Here is an 8,599-nt window from a genome sequence, read left to right as displayed (position 1 = left end):
CTCAGATCTAACACCGACTCAGATCTAACACCGACTCAGATCTAACACCGACCCAGATCTAACACCGACTCAGATCTAACACAGACTCAGATCTAACACCGACCCAGATCTAACAACGACTCAGATCTTACACCGACCCAGATCTAACACCGACTCTGATCTAACACCGACTCTGATCTAACACCGACTCTGATCTAACACAGACTCTGATCTAACACCGACTCTGATCTAACACCGACTCAGATCTAACACCGACTCAGATCAAACACCGAATCAGATCTAACACAGACTCAGATCTAACACCAACCCAGATCTAACACCGACTCTGATCTAACACCGACCCAGATCTAACAAAGACTCAGATCTTACACCGACTCTGATCTAACACCGACGCTGATCTAACACCGACTCTGATCTAACACCGACTCTGATCTAACACCGACTCAGATCTAACACCGAATCAGATCTAACACAGACTCAGATCTATCACCAACCCAGATCTAACACCGACTCTGATCTAACACCGACCTAGATCTAACAACGACTCAGATCTAACACCGACCCAGATCTAACACCAACCCAGATCTAACACCGACTCAGATCTAACACCGACTCAGATCTAACACAGACTCAGATCTAACACCGACCCAGATCTAACACCGACTCAGATCTAACACAGACTCAGATCTAACACCGACCCAGATCTAACAACGACTCAGATCTTACACCGACCCAGATCTAACACCGACTCAGATCTAACACCGATCTAACACCGACTCAGATCTTACACCGACCCAGATCTAACACCGACTCAGATCTAACACCGACTCAGATCTAACACCAATCTAACACCGACTCAGATCTAACACCGACTCAGATCTAACACCGACCCAGATCTAACACCGACTCAGATCTAACACCGACTCAGATCTAACACCGACCCAGATCTAACACTGATCTAACACCGACTCAGATCTAACACTGATCTAACACCGACTCAGATCTAACACCGACTCTGATCTAACACCGACCTAGATCTAACACCGACTCAGATCTAACACCGACTCAGATCTAACAACGAATCAGATCTAACACCGACTCAGATCTAACACCGACCCAGATCTAACAACGAATCAGATCTAACACCGACTCAGATCTAACACCGACCCAGATCTAACACCGACTCAGATCTAACACCGACTCAGATCTAACACCGAATCAGATCTAACACAGACTCAGATCTAACACCGACCCAGATCTAACACCGACTCAGATCTAACACCGACCCAGATCTAACACCGACTCTGATCTAACACTGATCTAACACCGACTCAGATCTAACACCGACTCAGATCTAACACTGATCTAACACAGACTCAAATCTAACACTAATCTAACACAGACTCAGATCTAACACCGACTATGATCTAACACCGACTCTGATCTAACACCGACCCAGATCTAACACCGACTCAGATCTAACACCGACTCAGATCTAACACGGACCCAGATCTAACACCGACTCTGATCTAACACCGACTCTGATCTAACACCGACTCTGATCTAACACCGACTCAGATCTAACACCGAATCAGATCTAACACAGACTCAGATCTATCACCAACCCAGATCTAACACCGACTCTGATCTAACACCGACCTAGATCTAACACCAACCCAGATCTAACACCGACTCAGATCTAACACCGACTCAGATCTAACACCAACCCAGATCTAACACCGAATCAGATCTAACACAGACTCAGATCTATCACCAACCCAGATCTAACACCGACTCTGATCTAACACCGACCTAGATCTAACACCGACTCAGATCTAACACCGACTCAGATCTAACACCGACCCAGATCTAACACCGACTCAGATCTAACACCGACTCAGATCTAACACCGACCCAGATCTAACACCAACCCAGATCTAACACCGACTCAGATCTAACACCGACCCAGATCTAACACCGACTCAGATCTAACACAGACTCAGATCTAACACCGACCCAGATCTAACAACGACTCAGATCTTACACCGACCCAGATCTAACACCGACTCAGATCTAACACCGATCTAACACCGACTCAGATCTTACACCGACCCAGATCTAACACCGACTCAGATCTAACACCGACCCAGATCTAACAACGACTCAGATCTTACACCGACCCAGATCTAACACCGACTCAGATCTAACACCGACCCAGATCTAACACCGACTCAGATCTAACACCGACTCAGATCTAACACCGACCCAGATCTAACACTGATCTAACACCGACTCAGATCTAACACTGCTCCAACACCGACTCAGATCTAACACCGACTCAGATCTGACACCGACTCAGATCTGACACCGACTCAGATCTAACACCGACTCAGATCTAACACCGACTCAGATCTAATACTGATCTAACACAGACTCAAATCTAACACTGATCTAACACCGACTCAGATTTAACACCGACTCAGATCTGACACCGACTCAGATCTAACACCGACTCAGATCTAACACCGACTCAGATCTAACACCGACTCAGATCTAACACCGACTCAGATCTAATACTGATCTAACACAGACTCAAATCTAACACTGATCTAACACCGACTCAGATTTAACACCGACTCAGATCTGACACCGACTCAGATCTAACACCGACTCAGATCTAACACTGATCTAACACAGACTCAGCTATAACACTGATCTAACACCGACTCAGATCTAACACTGATCTAACACCGACTCAGATCTAACACTGATCTAACACCGACTCAGATCTAATACCGACTCAGATCTGACACCGACTCAGATCTAACAACGACTCAGATCTAACACTGATCTAACACAGACTCAGATATAACACTGATCTAACACCGACTCTGATCTAACACCGACTCAGATCTAACACTGATCTAACACCGACTCAGATCTAACACCGACTCAGATCTGACACCGACTCAGATCTAACACCGACTCAGATCTAACAATGATCTAACACAGACTCAGATATAACACTGATCTAACACCGACTCTGATCTAACACCGACTCTGATCTAACACTGATCTAACACCGACTCAGATCTAACACCGATCTAACACAGACTCAGATCTAACACCGACTATGATCTAACACCGACCCAGATCTAACACCGACTCAGATCTAACACCGACCCAGATCTAACACCGACCCAGATCTAACACCGACTCTGATCTAACACCGACCCAGATCTAACAAAGACTCAGATCTAACACCGACTCTGATCTAACACCGACTCTGATCTAACACCGACTCTGATCTAACACCGACTCAGATCTAACACCGACCCAGATCTAACAACGACTCTGATCTAACACCGACTCAGATCTAACACAGACTATGATCTAACACCGACTCTGATCTAACACCGACTCAGATCTAACACCGACCCAGATCTAACACCGACTCAGATCTAACACCAACCCAGATCTAATACCGACTCAGATCTAACACCGACCCAGATCTAACACAGACTCAGATCTAACACCGACCCAGATCTAACACCGACTCAGATCTAACACCGACCCAGATCTAACACCGACTCAGATCTAACATCGACTCAGATCTAACACCGACTCTGATCTAACACTGATCTAACACCGACTCAGATCTAACACTGATCCAACACAGACTCAAATCTAACACTAATCTAACACAGACTCAGATCTAACACCGACTATGATCTAACACCGACCCAGATCTAACACCAACCCAGATCTAACACCGACTCTGATCTAACACCGACTCTGATCTAACACCGACCCAGATCTAACAAAGACTCAGATCTTACACCAACTCTGATCTAACACCGACTCTGATCTAACACCGACTCTGATCTAACACCAACTCAGATCTAACACCGAATCAGATCTAACACAGACTCAGATCTATCACCAACCCAGATCTAACACCGACTCTGATCTGACACCGACCTAGATCTAACACCGACTCAGATCTAACACCGACTCAGATCTAACACCGACCCAGATCTAACACCGACTCAGATCTAACACCGACCCAGATCTAACAACGAATCAGATCTAACACATACTCAGATCTAACACAGACTCAGATCTAACACCAACCCAGATCTAACACTGATCTAACACCGACTCATATCTAACACCGAACCAGATCTAACACCGACTCAGATCTAACACTGATCTAACACAGACTCAGATATAACACTGATCTAACACCGACTCTGATCTAACACCGACTCTGATCTAACACCGACTCTGATCTAACACTGATCTAACACAGACTCAGATATAACACTGATCTAACACCGACTCTGATCTAACACCGACTCTGATCTAACACTGATCTAACACCGACTCAGATCTAACACCGACTCAGATCTAACACTGATCTAACACATACTCAAATCTAACACTGATCTAACACCGACTCTGATCTAACACCGACTCAGATCTAACACCAACCCAGATCTAACACCGACTCTGATCTAACACCGACCCAGATCTAACAAAGACTCAGATCTAACACCGACTCTGATCTAACACCGACTCAGATCTAACACCGTCTATGATCTAACACCGACTCAGATCTAACACCGACTCTGATCTAACACCGACTCAGATCTAACACCGACTATGATCTAACACCGACTCTGATCTAACACCGACCCAGATCTAACACCGACTCAGATCTAACACCGACTCAGATCTAACACCGACCCAGATCTAACACAGACTCAGATCTAACACCGACCCAGATCTAACACCGACTCAGATCTAACACCGACCCAGATCTAACACAGACTCAGATCTAACACCGACCCATATCTAACACCGACTCAGATCTAACACCGACCCAGATCTAACACCGACTCAGATCTAACACCGACCCAGATCTAACACCGACCCAGATCTAACACCGACTCAGATCTAACACCGACCCAGATCTAACACAGACTCAGATCTAACACCGACCCAGATCTAACACCGACTCAGATCTAACACAGACTCAGATCTAACACCGACCCAGATCTAACAACGACTCAGATCTAACACCGACCCAGATCTAACACCGACTCAGATCTAACACCGACTCAGATCTAACACAGACTCAGATATAACACTGATCTAACACCGACTCTGATCTAACACCGACTCTGATCTAACACTGATCTAACACAGACTCAAATCTAACACTGATCTAACACAGACTCAGATCTAACACCAACTATGATCTAACACCGACTCTGATCTAACACCGACCCAGATCTAACACCGACTCAGATCTAACACCGACTCAGATCTAACACCGACTCAGATCTAACACCGACTCAGATCTAACACAGACTCAGATATAACACTGATCTAACACCGACTCTGATCTAACACCGACTCTGATCTAACACTGATCTAACACAGACTCAAATCTAACACTGATCTAACACAGACTCAGATCTAACACCGACTATGATCTAACACCGACTCTGATCTAACACCGACCCAGATCTAACACCGACTCAGATCTAACACCGACTCAGATCTAACACCGACTCTGATCTAACACCGACCCAGATCTAACAAAGACTCAGATCTAACACCGACTCTGATCTAACACCGACTCAGATCTAACACCGACTCTGATCTAACACCGACCCAGATCTAACAAAGACTCAGATCTAACACCGACTCTGATCTAACACCGACTCAGATCTAACACCGTCTATGATCTCACACCGACTCAGATCTAACACCGACTCTGATCTAACACCGACTCTGATCTAACACCGACCCGGATCTAACACCGACTCGGATCTAACACCGACTCAGATCTAACACCGACCCAGATCTAACACCGACCCAGATCTAACCCCGAATCAGATCTAACACCGAATCAGATCTAACACAGACTCAGATCTAACACAGACTCAGATCTAACACCGACTCAGATCTAACAACGAATCAGATCTAACACAGACTCAGATCTAACACCGACTCAGATCTAACAACGAATCAGATCTAACACAGACTCAGATCTAACACTGATCTAACACCGACTCATATCTAACACCGAACCAGATCTAACACCGACTCAGATCTAACACTGATCTAACACAGACTCAGATATAACACTGATCTAACACCGACTCTGATCTAACACCGACTCAGATCTAACACTGACCTAACACAGACTCAGATATAACACTGATCTAACACCGACTCTGATCTAACACCGACTCTGATCTAACACTGATCTAACACCGACTCAGATCTAACACCGACTCAGATCTAACACTGATCTAACACAGACTCAAATCTAACACTGATCTAACACAGACTCAGATCTAACACCGACTATGATCTAACACCAACCCAGATCTAACACTGACTCTGATCTAACACCGACCCAGATCTAACAAAGACTCAGATCTAACACCGACTCTGATCTAACACCGACTCAGATCTAACACCGTCTATGATCTAACATCGACTCAGATCTAACACCGACTCTGATCTAACACCGACTCTGATCTAACACCGACTCTGATCTAACACCGACCCAGATCTAACACCGACCCAGATCTAACACTGATCTAACACCGACTCAGATCTAACACCGACTCAGGTCTAACACCGACCCAGATCTAACACAGACTCAGATATAACACTGATCTAACACCGACTCTGATCTAACACTGATCTAACACCGACTCAGATCTAACACCGACTCTGATCTAACACTGATCTAACACAGACTCAAATCTAACACTGATCTAACACAGACTCAGATCTAACACCGACTCTGATCTAACACCGACCCGGATCTAACACCGACTCGGATCTAACACCGACTCAGATCTAACACCGACCCAGATCTAACACCAACCCAGATCTAACACCGACTCAGATCTAACACCGACTCAGATCTAACACCGACCCAGATCTAACACCGACTCAGATCTAACACAGACTCAGATCTAACACCGACCCAGATCTAACACCGACCCAGATCTAACACCGACTCAGATCTAACACGGATCTAACACTGACTCAGATCTAACACCGACCCAGATCTAACAACGACTCAGATCTAACACCGACCCAGATCTAACACTGATCTAACACCGACCCAGATCTAACACCGACCCAGATCTAACACCGACACCGACCCAGATCTAACACCGACTCAGATCTAACACCGACCCAGATCTAACACCGACTCAGATCTAACACCGACCCAGATCTAACACCGACCCAGATCTAACACCGACTCAGATCTAACACCGACCCAGATCTAACACCGACCCAGATCTAACACCGACTCAGATCTAACACCGACTCAGATCTAACACCGACCCAGATCTAACACTGATCTAACACTGACTCAGATCGGGCAGGCAGAGACGTGTGGAGGAGCAGTTGCTCGAAGTATAAAAGGGGAACGTGGAGCAAGGCTTTGAAGCTGAGCTGTGCTCAAAATATCAATACAGCAATATATCGTGACGCATGCCTTGCTGATGTGCGTATTGTTGATATTAGGGTTGGGCGATGTCTACCAATTTGGTATCAGACGATCTCCACAGTGAAACATCGCGATGGACGGTGATATCGGGAGGGGGTAACATTCTTATTTTCCACTAGATATTTTCCTCTATATCTCATCAGTAATTTCGATTTCGGCAAACTCTGCAGCAGATGAGCACTAAGGAGCGAATGTACAGTGAAGTGACATCACTACCAGATTCAAACTGTGCTTTTGCGCTATGGCTGGCGTTGAGCCAAAGACGGACGCACTCAGTGTCCGGTAACCGTGTTCATTACCCGTTTCCGGTAACCGTGTCCATTACCCGTGTCCGGTATCCGTGTCCATTACCTGTGTCCGGTAACCGTGTCCGGTACCCGTATCCATTACCCATGTCCGGTAACCGTGTCCATTACCCGTGTCCGGTAACCGTGTCCGGTACCCGTGTCCATTACCCGTTAAAACTCCATTAGTGGGGCGTTCCACAGACGAGAATCCATGAACCGCATTATTACACCGTTTACTAAGGCTACGCAATATATATAAAACCATTAGGACGCTTTAATTATTTGCATGCGTGCAAATTACAGATGTTAAAATAACCTCAGCTCCGTTCACAGTAAACGCTGCTCACATACTCTGTCTCTGCATGCTGTGAGTGTGTGTTGCTTAAAACGTTCATCTGTGAACTTCAACTCTGTCTCCGTGTGTCTCTCTCTCTATCTCTGTGTGTCTCTCTCTCTGTCTCTGTGTGTCTCTCTGTCTGTGTTTCTCTCTCTGTCTCTGTGTGTGTCTCTCTGTCTGTGTGTCTCTCTCTGTCTCTGTGTGTCTCTCTGTCTGTGTTTCTCTCTCTGTCTCTGTGTGTCTCTCTCTCTGTCTCCGTGTGTCTCTCTCTCTATCTCTGTGTGTCTCTCTCTGTCTCTGTGTGTCTCTCTGTCTGTGTGTCTCTCTCTGTCTCTGTGTGTCTCTCTGTCTGTGTGTCTCTCTCTGTCTCTGTGTGTCTCTCTGTCTGTGTATCTCTCTCTGTCTCTGTGTGTCTCTCTCTCTGTC

This window comes from Siphateles boraxobius, unplaced genomic scaffold (genome assembly GCF_051911475.1).
Source record: "Siphateles boraxobius isolate OS27281-9 unplaced genomic scaffold, OSU_SipBor_1 172, whole genome shotgun sequence".
NCBI lineage: Eukaryota > Metazoa > Chordata > Actinopteri > Cypriniformes > Leuciscidae > Siphateles > Siphateles boraxobius.
Note: the sequence above shows the minus strand (reverse complement) of the source record.